The 24789-nt window shown below is 41.9% G+C and overlaps 1 protein-coding gene across 1 annotated transcript in view; it reads left to right on the top strand.

The window, feature by feature from the left end:
* Positions 1 to 168: 168 nt before the first annotated feature.
* LOC124272715 (proton channel OtopLc-like) overlaps positions 169 to 24789 on the top strand; it is a 72739-nt gene continuing 48118 nt past the window's right edge. Inside the window, exons 1-2 of the mRNA XM_046707902.1 lie at positions 169 to 517; positions 18174 to 18214. The gene's annotated coding sequence lies outside the window, so the exon portion shown is untranslated. The remainder of the gene's footprint in view (positions 518 to 18173; positions 18215 to 24789) is intronic.

Here is a 24789-nt window from a genome sequence, read left to right on the forward strand (position 1 = left end):
TTAGCAATCACGTGTCTACAGCATCTTTCATCAGCAAATGATAAGATCAGATGGAACTTAATTATCCTGCAAATTACCAGCTGAGTGAACACTGGTACAGGCAATGACTTGACGAGGTATCCAAGCAATTAGACCAGCTGGAGGAGAAAACCGTCACCACAAACATATAGCCACTGTTTCTGTCTTATCGGAACCTACAGAGAATCAAGTGTGGGGAGATCGTGGTTCCAGCTCCATCTCATGTCACGGGTTCCCCTCCAGACAGTAGGCATCTGTACTAGCCGCAATCACACCACTTCATCGCCCGATAGTCACATCCTAAGCTAGTGTTGTAGCCTGCTGCGAGATACAGGATACTACAGGTCGTACAGCCAGTGACTACAGGTCGCTACAGACAGGGATATCTGACACCCGGACTTCTGATAACACTGGCTTGGCATACGGACAAAGACCAAACATTTCGTCAGGTCTCGGAAGCACTCATCCCAATACGACGCCGCCAAGAGGTTTCAGTCAGGTAGGTCTCCGAATGCGTTATATAATATGTAGGTTGTCGTAGTCGTACATGCTGCTGTGTTGATGCAGCTGTATTGGACGCAGCAGAATTAGGCTCTAGATTTGACCCTGCTGCCGGGGAGGCTGGGAAGGGGGATTCTGTGTGTAGAGCGATGCAAGACACATTGGCAACACAGCGTCTTCTCTAACTGAGATAATAGTGACAGCTGTGGCCCATTCAGACAAGTCTTGTGATGGGTGAGACAGTTGTTGGGGAAACACTTTCTGTGGTTGGTGTGTTTGTACAGCTAAATATTCAAACTATTTATAGCGGCACAGTTCTGTGTTAATGATATGTCAGAATATATTTTTCTGTTAACTGTCATGTTCGCGAACATGAGCCAGGTACAAGATACACTATATTGGATTGCGCAAACGTTCCAAGTAGAAACAATGACACGAGTCTATAAACTATATACACAGATACATCATAAGTCAGGACAACAATACACATACTGATAGAAATAGTTTGAAATTACTTAGGAATAGATTTAGATTTGCCTTGAAGCTGTATTTATGATTATTTCTATGCTACTAAGTCTAGTATTTGGCAAGGAGGCCATTATATATTATGGTAAGGCTTTCAAAATAATTATCTTCTGAGCTCAATAACATCTTTCTTGAACCCTTGTGAGGAAGAAGCCCCCGTATAATATACCCCGCTGTCTCACTCAGCAGGCAGGGGTTGTCGAGTGGAGCCATCAAGGAGCAGTTTATAACAGGCTGGGAGGTGAAATGTAGGTCTGTGGAGGTGATGTAGGTCTGTGGAAGTGATGTAGGTCTGCGGAAGTGATGTAGATCAGTGGTGGTGATGTAGGTCTGTGGTGGTGATGTAGGTCTGTGGTGGTGATGTAGGTCTGTGGTGGTGATGGTAGGTCTGTGGTGGATGAGGTCTGTGGTGTGATAGGTCTGTGGTGGTGATGTAGGTCTGTGGCTTGTCTACCCGTGCATTGATCTGGATTGTTCCCGGGTTAGAATTGGTCTTCAGCAACCCATGCTTGTCTACAAGTGAAGATCAGGGTTAGAATTGGTCTTCAGCAACCCATGCTTGTCTACAAGTGAAGATCAGGGTTAGAATTGGTCTTAGCAACCCATGCGTATGTCTACCAAGTGAAGATTGATGGGGTAGGTCTACAATTGGTCTTCAGCAATCCATGCTTGTCTACAAGTGAAGATCAGGGTTAGAATTGGTCTTCAGCAACCCATGCTAGTACTAAGAGGCGACTAACGGGATCGACTGATCATCGTATCCCAATTGCGTAGATCGATGCTCATGCCTAGAATACTGGCGTATGTTTTAAACATCCCGTGCAGTGGTTGATGGAACTCATGGAACTGGATTTACTGACAAATTGCCCATGAATACATTTCTTGAAACATGATATTCCAATGCCACGCTTGGTAACACACCAAGCGATTCTGTATCCGATAATGTTTAGGAATTTTGCACAAATTCCTCAGATTAACAGTTCTATTAGCAGCAATTTCCAGTATTGTCGAATCCCGTTGAAAGCAATTACTGACACTAGTTCCACAGTTGTTGGTCTTTCCCGACCGTGCAGGCAACCCACCTTTACCTGTCTCACCTGACGCCTACCGCAGGTGTTGTAATTAACCATACCTGCCTGACTGACATACCTGCCGTAAAACAAGGTCACACCAAGGTCAGTATAAGGTGCGTGAGAGATTCGGAGTCAGGTGAAGTACTCTCTGTTGTCATCATCTCACATGTTCTGAGGGAAGAAATGGACATCTAAAGCAATGGTGCTTTGATGGAAGGCATCAATACAGTGCCTGAAAAGAGGTGTTGAAAAGACGACACTTGTGTTCCAAATGCAGATATAATGTTTATTGTCTTTACCAAAAACAGCAGCAACCAAATGCATCACCTCAGACCTGATATTGTGTCACGTGACACAAGATTGCCGCGTACCTTAGTCAGAGCGACATGTATTATCTATTGGCGGAAATACAGTGAGTTGTATTTAATATATTAAATGTAACATGCACACAGCATGAAATATACAAACTCAATTTCAACAGCATGCCTTTCGCATTTCACATGTAATGTTATCATGACGTTTCCACTCGTTGACACAGACAAGATACAATCCAGTGATCAACATCATGAGCATCGATGTACGCATTGGGATACGATGACATGTGTCAATCACGTCAGCGTGCCTGACCACTCGATCCCGTTAGTCGCCTCTTACGACAAGCATTGGTTACTGAATATCAATTGTAACCCGGGCCTATATAAACAGATACACAGTGAGTCAAGATAGGGCTACTGACATCATGGCTGCTCTCTGTTGGCATCACTAGATAGTTGTGGGGAGGGCTGGAAGATAGGGGTGGGGTGTAGCGACGAGGGCTGTGGGGAGTGTGGCAGGGGTTGAACGTGGTATGTCGAGAAGAATGTGTTGACACAACAGTGGGATGCGTCTGTTTAGGATGGCTATGCTGAGTACAACAGTGGAATCTTAGAACAGTTGGCACCACACACTGTGTGCTATTCTCGGGCAGTCAAACACGCATTGTTACAATAATAACAAAAACACATGTCTTGGAAACCTAAACGCTTAGTCAAAACAACCAGTACAGTTTCATATACTGTATACCATGAAGTATACATACCGCCCTGGCTCCATTATAATGTGACCATGGATTTCATCTAGGAAATGAACAGTAGGTGGATGGATGATGGATGGGTGAGGGTGGGAGGATGGATGGATAGATATGTGGGTGGGTCTGGGTGGATGGATGGATGGACGGATGGATGGATAGATTTGTGGGTGGGTGGGTGGATGGATGGATAGATGGATGGATAGGGTGGGTGGATGGTCTGGATGGATGGATGGACGGATGGATGGATAGATTTGTGGGTGGGTCTGGGTGGATGGATGGATGGATATATTTGTGGATGGATGGATGGATAGATGGACGGATGGATGGGTGGATGGGTGGATGGATGGATGGATGGATGGATGGATGGGTGATGGTGGACGGATGGGTGGATGGATGGACGGATGGATGGATGATATGTATATTCTGGGTGGTGGATGGTGGTTCTGGGTGGATGGATGGACGGATGGATGGACGGTTTGTGGGTGGGTCTGTGGATGGATGGACGGACGGATGGATAGATTTGTGGGTGGGTCTGGGTGGATGGATTGACGGATGGATGGGTGGATGGATGGGATACATCTGTGGCTCTCAAGGTCACATTACACATGATTAACTAGCTAGTATGTGCGGTGCCATCTACTTCTGACTATCGCAGGCTGGAATGAATATCGACTGAACCTGCCATCGCTATCTCCCCGTTATCTATACATTAGTAGATTGGAGAACTGCGTGAGACATGATATCTAACACTTACAGATTTGATTGGTTTATATATCAGTTACACATCTACACACTGTGTGCTCACGAATATATTACATGTACATCGTCTTGAACACGGTACTTGGGTTGTCTTAGGTTTCACATATCTCCACTCAGGACCTACACCTGCACGGAAACTGAAACAATATTCCGTGAATACTGACGGATGACGTATCAATGTATCCCAACTGCCGAGATCGATGCTCACAACGTCAATCACTGGACTGTCAATCACTGGACTGTCACTGGACTGTCTGTCCCTGGACTGTCTGTCACTGGACTGTCGTCACTGGACTGTCTGTCGCTGGACTGTCTGTCACTGGACTGTCTGTCACTGGACTGCGGACTGCCTCTCACTGGACTGTCCGTCACTGGACCGTCTGTCTCTCACTGGACTGTCTGTCACCGGACTGTCTGTCACTGGACTGTCAATAACTGGACTCTCTGTCACTGGACTGCCTGTCACTGGACTGTCTGTCACTGGACTGTCTGTCACCTGACTGTATGTCCCTGGACTGACAATCACTGGACTGTCGTCACTGGACTGTCTGTCACTGGACTGTCGTCACTGGACTGTCTGTCGCTGGACTGTCTGTCACTGGACTGCCTGTCATTGGACTGTCGTCACTGGACTGTCTGTCACTGGACTGTAGTCACTGGACTGTCTGTCACTGGACTGTCTGTCCCTGGACTGTCTGTCACTGGACTGTCTGCCACTGGACTGTCGTCACTGGACTGTCTGTCACTGGACTGTCGTCACTGGACTGTCTGTCACTGGACTGTCTGTCCCTGGACTGTCTGTCACTGGATTGTCTGCCACTGGACTGTCGTCACTGGACTGTCTGTCACTGGACTGTCTGTCACTGGACTGCCTGTCACTGGACTGTCTGTCACTGGACTGTTTGTCACTGGACTGTCTGTCCCTGGACTGTCTGTCACCGGACTGTCTGTCACCGGACTGTCTGTCACTGGACTGTCGTCACTGGAGTGTCTGTCACTGGACTGTCTGTCACTGGACTGCCTGTCACTGGACTGCGGACTGCCTGTCACTGGACTGTCTGTCTGTCACTGGACTGTCTGTCACTGGACTGTCTGTCACTGGACTGTCGTCACTGGAGTGTCTGTCACTGGACTGTCTGTCACTGGACTGCCTGTCACTGGACTGCGGACTGCCTGTCACTGGACTGTCTGTCTGTCACTGGACTGTCTGTCACTGGACTGTCTGTCCCTGGACTGTCTGTCCCTGCACTGTCTGTCACCGGACTGTCTGTCGCCGGACTGCCTGTCACTGGACTGTCTGTCACTGGACCGTCTGTCACTGGACTGTCTGTCACTGGACTGTCTGTCCCTGGACTGTCTGTCACCGGACTGTCTGTAACTGGACTGTCTGTCCCTGGACCGTCTGTCACTGGACTGTCTGTCACTGGACTGCCTGTTTGTCACTGGACTGTCTGTCACTGGACTGCCTGTAACTGGACTGCCTGTCCCTGGACTGTCTGTCAACGGACCGTCTGTCACCGGACCGTCTGTCACTGGACTGTCTGTCACTGGACTGTCTGTCCCTGGACTGTCTGTCAGCGGACTGTCTGTCACCGGCCTGTCTGTCACTGGACTGTTTGTCACTGGACTGCCTGTCACTGGACTGTCAATCACTGGACTGTCTCTCCCTGGACTGTCTGTCCCTGGACCGTCTGTCACTGGACCGTCTGTCACTGGACCGTCTGTCACTGGACTGTCTGTCACTGGACTGCCTGTTTGTCACTGGACTGTCTGTCACTTGACTGCCTGTAACTGGACTGCCTGTCCCTGGACTGTCTGTCAACGGACCGTCTGTCACCGGACCGTCTGTCACTGGACTGTCTGTCACTGGACTGTCTCTCCCTGGACTGTCTGTCACTGGACCGCCTGTCACTGGACTGTCTGTCACTGGACCGTCTCTCACTGGACTGTCTGTCACCGGACTGTCTGTCACTGGACTGTCAATCACTGGACTGTCGTCACTGGACTGTCTGTCGCTGGACTGTCTGTCACTGGACTGCCTGTCACTGGACTGTCTGTCACCGGACTGTCTGTCACTGGACTGTCAATCACTGGACTGTCGTCACTGGACTGTCTGTCGCTGGACTGTCTGTCTGTCACTGGACTGTCTGTCTGTCACTGGACTGTCTGTCACTGGACTGTCTGTCACTGGACTGTCTGTCACTGGACTGTCGTCACTGGACTGTCTGTCACTGGACTGTCTGTCACTGGACTGTCTGTCACTGGACTGTCTGTCACTGGACTGTCTGTCACTGGACTGTCTGTCACTGGACTGTCTGTCACTGGACTGTCTGTCACTGGACTGTCTGTCCCTGGACTGTCTGTCCCTGGACTGTCGTCACTGGACTGTCTGTCACTGGACTGTCTGTCACTGGACTGTCTGTCACTGGACTGTCTGTCACTGGACTGTCTGTCTGTCACTGGACTGTCTGTCACTGGACTGTCTGTCTGTCACTGGACTGTCTGTCACTGGACTGTCTGTCACTGGACTGTCTGTCACTGGACTGACTGTCTGTCACTGGACTGTCTGTCACTGGACTGTCTGTCCCTGGACTGTCTGTCTGTCACTGGACTGTCTGTCACTGGACTGTCTGTCCCTGGACTGTCTGTCACTGGACTGTCTGTCACTGGACTGCCTGTCTGTCACTGGACTGTCTGTCACTGGACTGTCTGTCACTGGACTGTCTGTCACTGGACTGTCTGTCACTGGACTGTCTGTCACTGGACTGCCTGTCACTGGACTGCCTGTCTGTCACTGTACTGTCTGTCCCTGGACTGCCTGTCTCTGGACTGTCTGTCCCTGGACTGTCTGTCACTGGACTGTCTGTCACTTGACTGTCTGTCCCTGGACTGTTCGTCACTGTCACCTGACTGTCGTCGCTGGACTGTCTGTCACTGGACTGTCTGTCACTGGACTGTCTGTCCCTGACTGTCTGTCCACTGGACTGTCTGTCACTGGACTGTCTGTCACTGGACTGTTCGTCACTGGACTGTCTGTCACTGGATCACTGACTGATAGTCACAGCGACAGGCGTCTGTCCAGTGTCACTGGACTTTCAATCACTGGACGACAGTCCAGATTGACTGGAGTTCAGTGTCACTGGGACTGACTGTTCGTCACTGGACTGTCTGTCACTGGACTGTCTGTCACTGGACTGTCTGTCACTGGACTGTCTGTCACTGGACTGTCTGTCACTGGACTGTCTGTCTGTCACTGGACTGTCTGTCACTGGACTGTCTGTCACTGGACTGTCTGTCACTGGACTGTCTGTCACTGGACTGTCTGTCACTGGACTGTCTGTCACTGGACTGTCTGTCACTGGACTGTCTGTCACTGGACTGTCTGTCACTGGACTGTCTGTCTGTCACTGGACTGTCTGTCACTGGACTGTCTGTCACTGGACTGTCTGTCACTCCTACTGACCGCCCTTTAGCACTGCTAACTGCGGCGTTAAACAACAAGCCAGAGATTTCGATCATGGGAATGGCGCTGGTGTCGTAGGCTATTTCCTTCAACAAATATTTTTTAGATTATTGAAATTGTTTTTTGTCGCGATGGATGTATGCATTTAAAATCCAGACATGCCTCTTATATGTTTGGTGACGAACACATAACAAGGTTTCATCGTTGACGTTTCTCTATCGTGGTGGAATTTGAATATGTAGTGGATTGTTTTACATATCATCTGAAGTTTGCAGGTGCCGTATTCGTCAACTGAGGTGAGCATGTACAATGTCGCTCAGTCCGTCGTGCCCCAAGCGTATTTCATGCTACTTTTTTATGAACGACAGCAGAAACTTTGAGACTTTTGGCATATACAGATTTCTTCAAAGATACCCTTTCCATCGGGCATCTAGTGCAAGTTTAAAAGCCAGTAACAATAAATTATTCATAACAGTATGTTTGTTTTTCGGGTCAGTTCCAAAGTACAGCTCATGTCAACATTCTGATATGTTTTTGAAGTGCAAGTTTACTGGAAATGGTCTACATCATAGCTTTATGCCAACCATCTTGTCTCTGCTTCTGTAAGATCTTCCCTACTTCACACTACATCTTCTAACCAATCTTGTGTTCTGCATGGAACTAATTACTTAGGGCTGACCTCCCTAGCAGACATAAACACTATGAAAACTTAAAAGAAGGTATTTTTTTTCCTTTAAGGAAATTTATACCGTTTAATAAAAAGTCCGTCTCAAAGTAATGTGAACGTATCATAAAGGGCTATCACACCAGGATCGTGCTGGAACTCTTTACATTACAGTGCTTAAGGCACGCAGCCTGGCTGGTAGATATTGAATAGATACTGACATCAGATGCCCAAAAATATCAAACGTGTTTTGGAAACTTAATGACTGCATACGGTGCTTCATGGATAACCTGCTGCAATATGGCCGACATGCTTGCATGGTAGGTGTTGCACGTGCAGCACGTGGATGCAACTGCTGCCAGTGGGATCATTATCGAATAAAAAAAAAGTGGTGTTTACCTCAGGAAGTGTCTGAATAACTTGGTAATAATCTCAAACATAAAAACAAAATGGTCAAACACACTCGCATAGAAAGGGCTCGAAAATGCAATAACGTAGTATTTTATAGGATAAATAACTCTAAAAATAGAAACTTTATCTTTTTGTATAACAGCTAAAAGGCGTGGTGCTGTTGGTGCATTTCATCATAACTAGAACATATATACACGGGGCTGTTACTTTGTATGTGGTGACAACTCTGCTAAAAGTACAAGTTATGCTCACTCACCTACACACTCGTTCACTCACTGTCCCTACATCACTCATCAACCAACCCCTTCACTCGCTCCGTCAACCACCAACCACCGCACTTACTCAACCTCTCATCAACCTTCACTCACTCACTCAACCACCGCACTTACTCAACCACCAACCACCGCACTTACTCAACCTCTCATCAACCTTCACTCACTCACTCAACCACCGCACTTAGTCAGCCACCCATCAACCTTCACTCGCTCCGTCAACCACCAACCACCGCACTTACTCAACCACGCATCAACCAACCCCTTCACTCACTCCACCAGTCAACTATCCATGCTTTTGGACAATAAAATATGTTTAAACCAATCACTCACTCAGCAACTGAACCATTCTACCAAGCCACAGACACAGCGACTTTGTGGGATGATTACCAATGGAGCAGTACGATGTTCCAGAACAAGGCGTCTGAATAATCTTGTGTCTGTAATCATCATCATTCAACAGTTTACAGTCGCAGACTGGCATTGTCTCCCGCTATTCATTGCTACTTTATCCATGTCCTCAACAGCTTCACGTCAAATGTGCACATTTGATGACATAGCCAGATGGATATTTGATATGGCCAAGACGGCTACACTTACCGTAAATCACCCGGATGTCAGGGTACGATATGTCCGCTAGGGGGCTCCTATATTCCTACAAGTTTGATTAAAGCTGCATCTGCAAGGCTGATTGCAGGGGTCATCTCAAGGTTCTACTAGTTTGGTAAATATATAACCAAAGCCCCATGGGGCCGCTTCCTATCTGGAGATAGTTCCACATACATCCTGTCTCACTAGAACTATGATTTCCTGAAGTAAAGTATTAAACAAACAACCTGTTGCATGTGTTAACTTCTCCATATCAACACATTCCGGAATTCTACCAAGGATGTGGTTGTCGTCCTGAGCGACAGCAAGCATCTTCTTCAGGTTTTAATCACAGCCTAATGGCGCAATGCTCCTGAGCAAGGTTATTTGGCTTTGTACTGCTTAGGTCTAAATGAGAGCAGTGGTTTATACTTTCAGGCGTTGAAACAAAATCATTTGAAACGCTCAAGTATTCACTTTTTTAGCAAGCCCAGAGTCCCGATCCACAAAGCATTCGTAACGTTACGACTGGTCGTAACTCTACAGTTTACCATAGGCTTACGAATGTCGTAGTGCTACGAACGCTTTGTGGATCGTGACAAGGGTGTCTTTCAGGAAAATGAATCGATTCACTTTGTTCCTTTCTGTTAAATAATAGATGAGACGAATCAACAAATATATCTTGATAATATTCTCATTCCAGAGATCAAATCTGATCTATTTTGAAGTCCAGAAGTATAAATATAGCCCAATTAACCTACGCCAAATGGCTCGAAAAGGGTTCCTCAATAGCTCTAGATAACGTTCTTACGTGGACGCCTCGCTGTGTTGCACCGTCTTATGCCTTCCCACCATCACCGGCACCTCCCACCTCCCCCAAATCAGTCCCTCACGGCCCCTAACACTGCACTGTGGTGGGTCACCTCAAAGGTGACCGATGCTAGCGGTCAATATTTATCTGCTGAAAAATATTAATTCTCTTTGAAGAAAACGCCGACATGTTTAATGATCGCCATACTATCCCCCATGTGACTACTATTTGTTGGGAGGTCATCTGGAAGCGGTTTATGTCGACAGCGTGTGTACTAGCTGCCGTACAACAACTTACGCTTCAGCAGGACGATTAAGTAAACGTTACACGTTCTGACACGTTTCCTAATTTATCGCCGATTAACAAGAGAGTCAGCTATTTATATATGCAAGCCGGTCTGCTCAGGGAGAATTACAATCTAGGCCTTTAAACCTACTTCACTCAAAGGTAAATAGATGAGTCAGCTGTACTTGGAAAATATATTCAGGACGAGTTTATGTTGCCAGAGAAAATAAGACCAAAAATCAAAACATCTTCTCTGGTTCTGAAAAAACTGTCCGACTGTCGCCATACGACATCCTTCATTCCATATCTGCAGCTGTTACACCAGCAATAAAGTTAAAGCAACAGTTTTTCTACATTACAGGAATAGAAAAAAAGGTGTTAATCTTTTCCTCTTCTTAAATCCCGGTGAGATGTAAGGAATTGGGGGCAGTGCTCTTTAATTTCAGAGTATGCTTCATTGCCTAGTCAAATATAGGGGCTAGGCTAGTCACACAGAAACTAACATTAAGGCAGTGTATGAAATAAGCCACAAACCCAGCCAGACATCAGGGCTGGTAACTTTAAAATGGTACCAGACCAGACACCAAGATGTGGTGAATATACTCAGATGTATGGGACATCTAAAAATGTTATCAGACCATCGGGCTGGCTAGCTGTAAATTTAGACCGTCCGTCAGAAATCTAGCCCGTCTCGGGCGGTCGGACGAGATTTTTTCATACACTGATTAAGGCACTAAAGGGATCCCATTGTTACGGTATGTGTCTGCTAGTAGCAGTATGTACCTTGATTGTAGTTGTGTAACTAGCCCGGTGAGTATATCCAGGGCCTTACTGTTTACCAAAACACATCAGCCTCTATTCTTTCAAAAGGAGCAGTTAAGCTAATATATTCAAAAACAGATTCTAAAATTCAAAATTAGTATTACTTCATTCCTGTATTTTGAGGTCTATAATTAAACAAGGTTAATTGTAAATTTAGCGAAATGTTGCTGAAACCATACTCTTTCATTAGGAATGTGTGACCGACCGAGTTTGGTTTTACGCCGCTTTTAGCAATATTCCAGCAACATCACGGCGGGGGACACCAGAAATGGGCTTCACACATTGTACCCATGTGGGGATTCGAACCCGGGTCTTCGGCGTGACGAGCCAACGCTTTAACCACTAGGCTAAGGAATGTGTAATGTGTACGTATGAATACATAGGGTTGAAGCATTAGCTCAAAGGTTCAGTGTTTCACATCAATTCGTTTTACAGGACATTTACCTGTTACCCTTTGGTCATGAATTTCGTGTTGTTGAAAGTTGATAAAATCTCGAAAATATAAATGTCTTTTTGTCACAAGCTGATGGTCAAAGGGTTACCTGAACTAAATCACCTTAAATACACGTTCTAAGGATGACAGGTAGCAGTGACCTACCCTTCAACTGTTTAATTTTACGTATTGAATCTCGTGGAACGTAATTATCAGAGATTCGAATATGTAGTGGTTCCATGGTGCCAAGAGCTATAGCTCCAGCTTTGAAATCTGTTCTCCATTACACTATTGCCCCCAGTCCCTTACTGATCATCAGATGAGAGAAATATATCTACCACTCAGTATTTATGTACATGAGGCACTTGTGTAGTCGGTACTTAACGCTAGATGAAAGGCAGGAATGTACTCCTCCCGAGCGTTAGGCGTCCTCATTGACCTTGGCACGGAGCCAATATTTCTTCAACTGTTTTCTGCAACATAGAGACATCTTGTCCTACTCCAGTCTTCTAAAGTTGTGTACGATCAGAACGAGGTAATATGACATTGCCGACAACCTACAGTACTACTTCTAAAGATTCTCCAAAGGGCCACGAAATTCTATTCTGGCAAGGGTTAAAACTAGGCTTTGCCTCAGGCAGATGACCTGTACGTGGACAGATACTTGTTACACATGGCTCTTAATACAAGCATCAGCTCATTCACTTCACTGTATGTTCCAAGTCACGTTTTCCAGTATTGCTGCAAATTTCAGGCATCTTCAAGTTAGTTCTGAAGTAGAACGACATTTGTAAACCGGTATAATGAGTCATATATTCGTAAAATAAATAATCTCCAATATTTTTTTATAAAAGATTATCTAAGAACATGAGTAGAGGAGCCCGGGGTCAATTGTAACACGGGTCATTTGTAACAAGGGCGATTACTCTAAAAGTTTTCGCTCAAGCATAGTGTAGGTGAGTAGAGTTATTTCCCTTTACTTTCCTGCGGTACTCATCCAGGCGTTTTTCATCTGCTCGCTTATGGCGAGATACAGTTGACGAAAAATCGTTTTTCACATAGGTAAGTAATTTTTTCACAAAACGTATTAAACCGTTCTTAATGCAGTAAATGGCGTTTGGTTTTAAAATAACTTTTCAAGTGTAAAATTTAGATATTACAACATATTTGGAAGTAGAAATATTTGAGAAGCCCAAAGTTGTTAACGTGTGACGTGGCATGAAACATGGTTAACACTGTGTTACAATTGCCCCCCATGTAATTTTCCCTTGTGTTATGATAATAAAGCAAATTATGACGAAGGTTTTATGTTACTTCTTACTAGGTTTATCATAGTAGAACATTTTCAGTTTTATGTTGATAGTTTTAACCTCGGGTGAAAGTTTTTGGTGTAAGTCTTTGTATTATTTTTTGGGCATACCAATACAAGAATTTTAAACGAAAAACATTTTAAATGTCGGTGGTGATAAAGGTATATTGTTAATCCATTTCCACCTCAACTGATCAAGATAACATGTTTCCACATTTTATTTTGATTTTATTTGGAAAATAAACAAATTGTTACATTTGAACCTTCTTTGTTACAATTGCCCCATCCACCTGTTACAATTGCCCCGTGCTAGGGGTCAATTGTAACACTTGTAGTCATTGCATTTGATACGTAATAACTTTGTAAAGACATGATAGTGAACTTGAAACGACACTGAAGTTTAAAGCCAAGAAGCCAATGTTCTAGTTAGTACCGATTAACTTTGTGAGCGGTCGTCTGGGATCGAACTACAAGAAGTTAAGTAAAAAGTGTTACAATTGACCCCGGTCTCCCTTACAGTACTAGCATATTTGCTATTTTACATTCTTGCACCGAGAGGGGTGGTGGAGTAGTCTAGTGGTTAAAGCGTTCGCTCGTCACGCCGAAGACCCGGGTTCCATTCCCTACATGGGTACAATGTGTGAAGCCCATTTCTGTAATATTGCTAAGAGCGGCGTAAAACCAAACTTACTCACTCATTCTTGCACAGAGTATCTTATATCAACAAATATTTCAAGATATTGACCGACGTAAAAATCTGTGTTTTACGACCATCTTGTACCCTGTTAATTTACATCAATTTTATAATAATATCAGCCCAACTATGCACTGATTTATATGTGATTTATATCGTGTACCATGTATGGACAAGTATATATATACATTCACCAGGCACTGTGTATGTGTGAGTATATCAGTTGTATATCCTGTATGTATATCATGCACGTGTATATCACTGGTATATCACCTATAAACTCACCATGACCACAAGTTGATCAAAGCCGGCACGACATCTGTCATGTAAGGACCGGAAGTGATGACGAAGCCATGACGAGTTTTCCCGATAAGGGAGATAACTCCCTCCTACACCGACTCTTGGATAAACAGCAAGACACCGTTACATCTATACAGATAAGTATTGGATGAGTGGTTTGTGATAGCCCTGTATCTCTGGTAGCCCCATCATGTGTACTCTGGTACCAGATGCGATGTGTTGGAACAAGCACTGTGTCAGTATCTGACCCTCTGTAGATCTATGTCTGACCAAGAACAATGGCCGCCCTGTTCTCTGTGACGTCATCAGCGTAGATAATGAATTCCCGGCTCAGTTTGGCGTAGAAAAACACTGTTGTCCCAATATCCAGATAACTGGTCTTCTGCTCCAGCTTAAAACACCAGTTCTCTCAGATTTACCCTCTTGGCTATTGAGACTTAATAATATCTATTGACGAGATCATAAGTGGGTCATATACAAGATACTATCACACATGGGCAAGTGTATGAAATTATATGTACGGCAATCTTGTCAATATCCATCCTCGGGGGCACTTACTAACCCCCATTACGGCATACGGCACACGGCATACATCAGACAGGGTTTTATATCTTAATGCGTTAAACATTAGAACAGTCTGTCATACATACCCTGAAACAAATATATATAAAAAATGCCCGTGCCAGTCTAGAATATTGGCAAGTCTACATTTCCACAGTTTCAGGAATGAAGAAAGTCTCCGGGCTCCTTTTCATTGTATTTTATGATTATAATTTAGAACTGTTTTTTTCTGTAAAATATGTTCACCTCAGAGACTAGTTGTTAGTCTAGCATTAGCACGGAATGGGTTTTACTTCATTGCCCGACAGAGAATATTAAGATGTTATCCCATTCCGAAAGAACAGATATTCCCAGACATGCTAGTGTTTCACACCGTGGTAAATTAAATATGTGCATATAAAAACAACGATGAACTGCAGGCAGTAGGGCCCGTGGTCATCCAGGTTGTCATTGGTCTTCAGCAACCGATGTGATCGTTGTAAGATGCGTCTATGCCTATAGGCGACTGACGGTACAAGTGGTCAGGCTCGTAGACTTGGATGATGTATGTCATCGTATCTCAATTGTGTAGATCGATGCTCATGATTTCAATCACTGGGTTGTCTGACCCAGGCTCGATTATTTACCTACCGCCGCCATATGGCATGAATGTTGATGAGTGTTGCGCACAGTCGCTTTCGGTCATAGCAGCGTGGTTTGATCATGCGTTCGACTTCGAGATTTAAGTTGACAATAATCTAGGCTTGTCAGAATTAACAGATTGAACTAGTGTTAATTTTTGTTTGTTGTCAGGCAGAATCGAAACTGAAACCAGAAGAACAAGGATTGAACATTATAATCCGAATATCGTCAGGAACCTAAAACAGTCCAGTACATACACCGTAACTAAGTGGTGCTCTGAGTGCGTTTTAAGAAGTACTCAAGTTGTAGCACAAAGTCGACTAAACTTTAATTTGTACCAGTGAGCAGAACCTTTAATCTTTCGCGACGTTTAACCATTAGGCTACCGGCCAGTGCTGGGAACGTCATGCGTTATGTTTACAATATATTTTTGTAGAAGAGTAATCCCCCTTCTTTGAGTGACTGAATGGTTCGATACTGTTAACACAGCTCTGAACATGGTCTGTCATACAGACCCTGAAGTATTCTGTCATACAGACCCTGAAGTAGTCTGTCATACAGACCCTGAAGTAGTCTGTCATACAGACCCTGAAGTAGTCTGTCATACAGACCCTGAAGTAGTCTGTCATACAGACTCTGAAGTAGTCTGTCATACAGACCCTGAAGTAGTCTGTCATACAGACCCTGAAGTAGTCTGTCATACAGACCCTGAACATAGTCTGTCATACAGACCCTGAAGTATTCTGTCATACAGACCCTGAAGTAGTCTGTCGTACAGACCCTGAACATAGTCTGTCATACAGACCCTGAAGTATTCTGTCGTACAGACCCTGAACATAGTCTGTCATACAGACCCTGAACATAGTCTGTCATACAGACCCTGAAGTAGTCTGTCATACAGACCCTGAAGTAGTCTGTCATACAGACCCTGAAGTATTCTGTCGTACAGACCCTGAACATAGTCTGTCATACAGACCCTGAAGTAGTCTGTCGTACAGACCCTGAACATAGTCTGTCATACAGACCCTGAACATAGTCTGTCATACAGACCCTGAAGTAGTCTGTCATACAGACCCTGAAGTATTCTGTCATACAGACCCTGAACATAGTCTGTCATACAGACCCTGAAGTAGTCTGTCGTACAGACCCTGAACATAGTCTGTCATACAGACCCTGAACATAGTCTGTCATAGAGACCCTGAAGTAGTCTGTCATATAGACCCTGAACATAGTCTGTCATATAGACCCTGAACATAGTCTGTCATACAGACCCTGAACATAGTCTGTCATACAGACCCTGAACATAGTCTGTCATACAGACCCTGAAGCAAATATATCCAGGAAAGCGCAAATCTAGAAAATGTGGCAAGTCTAGATTTCCACAGCTTCTGAAAATGATGAAAGTCTCAGGGATCCTTTTCATTATATCTTATTTTTGTTTTGCTATGAACTTTTTTTCTGTAAAATATGTTCATTTCAGAGACTAGTTGTTAGTCTAATATGAACAGTTACATCACAGCGCGTCAGCCTCACGATGGAGAAAACCCCAAACTGATGCTCTCTTCAGAAGTATAAAACTTGGATTCGAACCCATGTTATAGGATTTCTGGAGCATCTACTCTACAAAGTGCCCTGGCCGCATTTGAAAACATATTTACGTGTGTCACTGAAGGAGTCCCAGTGTTATAGAGTAGACAGACATTTAGATCACAAAATAGATTATCTTAGTTAATATGTGTCTACAAACCAAATAAAGATCTAGTGCAAAACAATCTTTAATTTCAAACTAAGGTAATCTAGAAATGCTAATTCATTCTAGACTTGAGTGGGTCTCTATATAACATATTCTCCTGGGTAAGTGAGACCGCATGGGCGGATCCAGGAATGTTTTATTTTTATTATTATTATTATTATTGTTATTTTTTATATTTTATTTTATTTTATTTTATTTTTTGGGGGTCAGGGGTTCAAAGCCCCCGGCTCCACCAACGCAAAAGAAATCTTCAATGTGGTCTTGAGTCATTTTACAAAAAGGGGGTGGGGGGGTGTTGAACCCCCCCTCTGGATCCACCAATGGACCGACTAGCACAAGAGCGAAGCTATTAAAGAATGCCATTACAACTATTCGTGTGGTTATGTATCGGTTCAGCACCTTCAAACCGCCGTCGTCTTAGCGGAATGACCAGGTGGCCCTCGTCGGGCTTGTTGTGTTAGGTCTTCTCTGGTGACAAGATTACCAACATCAAACATACCGTTGTGGTGATAGGATGGACAGACAGAGTGGTTATAATACGCCGTGCCACGTATGAAAGACAGGAGAGTAATGTCAGCGGCTTCACTTGACAGAAAACTGAAAAGGATAAATTTATGAATAAAACACTTGGAGTACTCGAAATAATTTTGAAACTGTGAATTTGTTCAACCTACTAGAAGCATCGTTTCACCATTAAGTTTTTAAGAACAAATATTAACTTGACAAATTTACATTTTTCTTACTACTCTTAAACCACCACTGGGAATTTCTTATCAGTTACACTGAGTGAGAAAATCCATTAAATGAATAAACGACACAACTAATTTTTTATTTAAGAAAAGATAACCCATTTCCCCATGCCCTACTTCAAGCACTCCCGATTGGCCTTATGCATAAGAGGGCTGTACCGTTATGAACGTTTCCGTGCTTCCAGGAAGAATGCTGCGGCATCTTGAAACTAGTTCATGTTAAAAAGAAACTACAACTGATGCAGTTCACCCGACAAGACTTCATACTAAAATCATTAAATGATCTTACAGTCGTCGAAATTACTCTGATATCGTAAAACTGGTTATTCCAACCGAACACGCCATCTGCACCTGATACGTGACAACGTCTGCCATAAAATTGCTATAATTTCTTATCTGTTATCTCGAAGAAGAGCAAGAACCTTCACCAGCATTCCCTGAATGTGCCCCGTCTAACCAACTAACTAATCGTATGTTCTTACTGTTTTTCAGATAAGGAAGCGTTTGACCTTGACCTTTGACGAAGAATGGCGGTATGTACCAATAACATGGAAGTATAAAGCAGAAGCACGATTAAAACTTTGCCTCAACCTGCAAACTCGGGTTGTCTCTCTTGAAATATTTCAAATTAACCTCACGGCAACGTACGGTTAGCCACTTTCGAATATTGGATGGTCAATGTAGGCAGTGCTTCGTTTGAATAATTGTTTTCGAGGTACTGTAGAATTGTTAAAATGTATCTATAAACACTAAATGTTTTATTTTCTCCCCGTGTTATCGCACTCTAGGAATATCACAAGTACATGTAACTCTCTTTTTTGCTTAACCATCTTCTACCCAGTGACTGTTGATTCAGCGAAGCAGATATACTTGAATCTCAAGTGGCTTCTAATGATATACTATACACTTATGGCTGTTCAGATATATTTACCGTTAGATGGCGGCGCCGTCAGTTTGTTTGATATACGTGTGATGAGTAGAGCGCCCGCTGTGGAGATAGCCCGGCCCTAGAGCCGCAGGGGGACACGCTGATGTACTGACTGCTTCGTGGGCTCTCCTGTACATCGTTGATTACCTATTCAGCTCCAGATAAAACTGCCGATTCCACATTCAAGGATGATTTCGTGTAGATAAACAAGATATTAGGAAGACATTATTACTTACATCTCTGAAAGATACTTCAAGTCGTTGAAACATTCATGTATAAAAGTTTTCTTCAGAGCTAGTTTGGTTTGCCATCTAATACATAGTTCAATGATGCCATATTGGTGGCGCTTCACTTAATTCTGGACCATTCCATCACATCATCATGCTAATTTAGACCATTCCATCCATTAAATGTAGAACCATTCATCGTATATCATTCTACTGTAGAATGTTCCACTGTGTATCATTCTCCTGTAAAACATTTCAACGTACTAGTATATCATTCGACTGTGGAACATTCCATCGTATATCATTCTACTGTAGAATGTTCCACTGTGTATCATTCTCCTGTAAAACTTTTCAACGTATATCATTCGACTGTAGAATGTTCCACTATGTATCATTCTCCTGTAAAACTTTTCAACGTATATCATTCTACTGTAGAATGTTCCACTGTGTATCATTCTCCTGTAAAACATTTCAACGTATATCATTCGACTGTGGAACATTCCACCGTATATCATTCTACTGTAGAATGTTCCACTGTGTATCATTCTCCTGTAAAACTTTTCAACGTATATCATTCGACTGTGGAACATTCCATCGTATATCATTCTACTGTAGAATGTTCCACTGTGTATCATTCTCCTGTAAAACATTTCAACGTATATCATTCGACTGTGGAACATTCCATCGTATATCATTCGACTGTAGAATGTTCCACGATGTATCATTCTCCTGTAAAACTTTTCAAAGTATATCATTCTACTGTAGAATGTTCCACTGTGTGTCATTCTCCTGTAAAACATTTCAACGTATATCATTCGACTGTGGAACATTCCATCGTATATCATTCGACTGTAGAATGTTCCACGATGTATCATTCTCCTGTAAAACTTTTCAACGTATATCATTCTACTGTAGAATGTTCCACTGTGTATCATTCTCCTGTAAAACATTTCAACGTATATCATTCGACTGTGAACATTCCATCGTATATCATTCTACTGTAGAATGTTCCACTATGTATCATTCTCCTGTAAAACTTTTCAACGTATATCATTCGACTGTGGAACATTCCATCGTATATCATTCTACTGTAGAATGTTCCACTATGTATCATTCTCCTGTAAAACTTTTCAACGTATATCATTCGACTGTAGAATGTTTCACTATGTATCATTCTCCTGTAAAACTTTTCAACGTATATCATTCTACTGTAGAATGTTCCACTATGTATCATTCTCCTGTAAAACATTTCAACGTATATCATTCGACTGTGGAACATTCCATCGTATATCATTCTACTGTAGAATGTTCCACTATGTATCATTCTCCTGTAAAACTTTTCAACGTATATCATTCGACTGTGGAACATTCCATAGTATATCATTCTACTGTAGAATGTTCCACTGTGTATCATTCTCCTGTAAAACATTTCAACGTATATCATTCGACTGTGGAACATTCCATCGTATATCATTCTACTGTAGAATGTTCCATTTGTATCATTCTCCTGTAAAACATTTCAACGTGTATCATTCGACTGTGGAACATTCCATCGTATATCATTCGACTGTAGAATGTTCCACGATGTATCATTCTCCTGTAAAACTTTTCAACGTATATCATTCTACTGTAGAATGTTCCACTGTGTATCATTCTCCTGTAAAAAACATTTCAACGTATATCATTCGACTGTGGAACATTCCATCGTATATCATTCTACTGCAGAATGTTCCATTTGTATCATTCTCCTGTAATACTTTTCAACGTATATCATTCGACTGTGGAACATTCCATCGTATATCATTCTACTGTAGAATGTTCCACTATGTATCATTCTCCTGTAAAACTTTTCAACGTATATCATTCGACTGTAGAATGTTCCACTGTGTATCATTCTCCTGTAAAACATTTCAACGTATATCATTCGACTGTGGAACATTCCATCGTATATCATTCTACTGTAGAATGTTCCACTATGTATCATTCTCCTGTAAAACGTTTCAACGTATATCATTCGACTGTAGAATGTTCCACTATGTATCATTCTCCTGTAAAACTTTTCAACGTATATCATTCTACTGTAGAATGTTCCACTATGTATCATTCTCCTGTAAAACATTTCAATGTATATCATTCGACTGTGGAACATTCCATCGTATATCATTCGACTGTAGAATGTTCCACTATGTATCATTCTCCTGTAAAACTTTTCAACGTATATCATTCGACTGTGGAACATTCCATCGTATATCATTCTACTGTAGAATGTTCCACTGTGTATCATTCTCCTGTAAAACTTTTCAACGTATATCATTCGACTGTGGAACATTCCATCGTATATCATTCGACTGTAGAATGTTCCACGATGTATCATTCTCCTGTAAAACTTTTCAACGTATATCATTCTACTGTAGAATGTTCCACTGTGTATCATTCTCCTGTAAAACATTTCAACGTATATCATTCGACTGTGGAACATTCCATCGTATATCATTCGATTGTCGAATGTTCCACGATGTATCATTCTCCTGCGAAACTTTTCAACGTATATCATTCTACTGTAGAATGTTCCACTGTATATCATTCTCCTGTAAAACATTTCAACGTATATCATTCGACTGTGGAACATTCCATCGTATATCATTCTACTGCAGAATGTTCCATTTGTATCATTCTCCTGTAATACTTTTCAACGTATATCATTCGACTGTGGAACATTCCATCGTATATCATTCTACTGTAGAATGTTCCACTATGTATCATTCTCCTGTAAAACTTTTCAACGTATATCATTCGACTGTAGAATGTTCTACTGTGTATCATTCTCCTGTAAAACATTTCAACGTATATCATTCGACTGTGGAACATTCCATCGTATATCATTCGACTGTAGAATGTTCCACGATGTATCATTCTCCTGTAAAACTTTTCAAAGTATATCATTCTACTGTAGAATGTTCCACTGTGTGTCATTCTCCTGTAAAACATTTCAACGTATATCATTCGACTGTGGAACATTCCATCGTATATCATTCGACTGTAGAATGTTCCACGATGTATCATTCTCCTGTAAAACTTTTCAACGTATATCATTCTACTGTAGAATGTTCCACTGTGTATCATTCTCCTGTAAAACATTTCAACGTATATCATTCGACTGTGGAACATTCCATCGTATATCATTCTACTGTAGAATGTTCCACTATGTATCATTCTCCTGTAAAACTTTTCAACGTATATCATTCGACTGTGGAACATTCCATCGTATATCATTCTACTGTAGAATGTTCCACTATGTATCATTCTCCTGTAAAACTTTTCAACGTATATCATTCGACTGTAGAATGTTTCACTATGTATCATTCTCCTGTAAAACTTTTCAACGTATATCATTCTACTGTAGAATGTTCCACTATGTATCATTCTCCTGTAAAACATTTCAACGTATATCATTCGACTGTGGAACATTCCATCGTATATCATTCTACTGTAGAATGTTCCACTATGTATCATTCTCCTGTAAAACTTTTCAACGTATATCATTCGACTGTGGAACATTCCATAGTATATCATTCTACTGTAGAATGTTCCACTGTGTATCATTCTCCTGTAAAACATTTCAACGTATATCATTCGACTGTGGAACATTCCATCGTATATCATTCTACTGTAGAATGTTCCATTTGTATCATTCTCCTGTAAAACATTTCAACGTGTATCATTCGACTGTGGAACATTCCATCGTATATCATTCGACTGTAGAATGTTCCACGATGTATCATTCTCCTGTAAAACTTTTCAACGTATATCATTCTACTGTAGAATGTTCCACTGTGTATCATTCTCCTGTAAAACATTTCAACGTATATCATTCGACTGTGGAACATTCCATCGTATATCATTCTACTGCAGAATGTTCCATTTGTATCATTCTCCTGTAATACTTTTCAACGTATATCATTCGACTGTGGAACATTCCATCGTATATCATTCTACTGTAGAATGTTCCACTATGTATCATTCTCCTGTAAAACTTTTCAACGTATATCATTCGACTGTAGAATGTTCCACTGTGTATCATTCTCCTGTAAAACATTTCAACGTATATCATTCGACTGTGGAACATTCCATCGTATATCATTCTACTGTAGAATGTTCCACTATGTATCATTCTCCTGTAAAACGTTTCAACGTATATCATTCGACTGTAGAATGTTCCACTATGTATCATTCTCCTGTAAAACTTTTCAACGTATATCATTCTACTGTAGAATGTTCCACTATGTATCATTCTCCTGTAAAACATTTCAATGTATATCATTCGACTGTGGAACATTCCATCGTATATCATTCGACTGTAGAATGTTCCACTATGTATCATTCTCCTGTAAACTTTTCAACGTATATCATTCGACTGTGGAACATTCCATCGTATATCATTCTACTGTAGAATGTTCCACTGTGTATCATTCTCCTGTAAACTTTTCAACGTATATCATTCGACTGTGGAACATTCCATCGTATATCATTCGACTGTAGAATGTTCCACGATGTATCATTCTCCTGTAAAACTTTTCAACGTATATCATTCTACTGTAGAATGTTCCACTGTGTATCATTCTCCTGTAAAACATTTCAACGTATATCATTCGACTGTGGAACATTCCATCGTATATCATTCGATTGTCGAATGTTCCACGATGTATCATTCTCCTGCGAAACTTTTCAACGTATATCATTCTACTGTAGAATGTTCCACTGTATATCATTCTCCTGTAAAACATTTCAACGTATATCATTCGACTGTGGAACATTCCATCGTATATCATTCTACTGCAGAATGTTCCATTTGTATCATTCTCCTGTAATACTTTTCAACGTATATCATTCGACTGTGGAACATTCCATCGTATATCATTCTACTGTAGAATGTTCCACTATGTATCATTCTCCTGTAAAAACTTTTCAACGTATATCATTCGACTGTAGAATGTTCCACTGTGTATCATTCTCCTGTAAAACATTTCAACGTATATCATTCGACTGTGGAACATTCCATCGTATATCATTCTACTGTAGAATGTTCCACTATGTATCATTCTCCTGTAAAACGTTTCAACGTATATCATTCGACTGTAGAATGTTCCACTATGTATCATTCTCCTGTAAAACTTTTCAACGTATATCATTCTACTGTAGAATGTTCCACTATGTATCATTCTCCTGTAAAACATTTCAATGTATATCATTCGACTGTGGAACATTCCATCGTATATCATTCTACTGTAGAATGTTCCACTGTGTATCATTCTCCTGTAAAACTTTTCAACGTATATCATTCGACTGTGGAACATTCCATCGTATATCATTCTACTGTAGAATGTTCCACTGTGTATCATTCTCCTGTAAAACTTTTCAACGTATATCATTCGACTGTGGAACATTCCATCGTATATCATTCGACTGTAGAATGTTCCACGATGTATCATTCTCCTGTAAAACTTTTCAACGTATATCATTCTACTGTAGAATGTTCCACTGTGTATCATTCTCCTGTAAAACATTTCAACGTATATCATTCGACTGTGGAACATTCCATCGTATATCATTCTACTGTCGAATGTTCCACTATGTATCATTCTCCTGCGAAACTTTTCAACGTATATCATTCTACTGTAGAATGTTCCACTGTATATCATTCTCCTGTAAAACATTTCAACGTATATCATTCGACTGTGGAACATTCCATCGTATATCATTCTACTGTAGAATGTTCCACTATGTATCATTCTCCTGTAAAACTTTTTAACGTATATCATTCGACTGTGGAACATTCCATCGTATGTCATTCTACTGTAGAATGTTCCACTATGTATCATTCTCCTGTAAAACTTTTCAACGTATATCATTCGACTGTAGAATGTTTCACTATATATCATTCTCCTGTAAAACT

Source organism: Haliotis rubra, unplaced genomic scaffold (genome assembly GCF_003918875.1).
Source record: "Haliotis rubra isolate DU_JTF1 unplaced genomic scaffold, ASM391887v1 Scf172, whole genome shotgun sequence".
In the NCBI taxonomy this organism is placed as follows: domain Eukaryota; kingdom Metazoa; phylum Mollusca; class Gastropoda; order Lepetellida; family Haliotidae; genus Haliotis; species Haliotis rubra.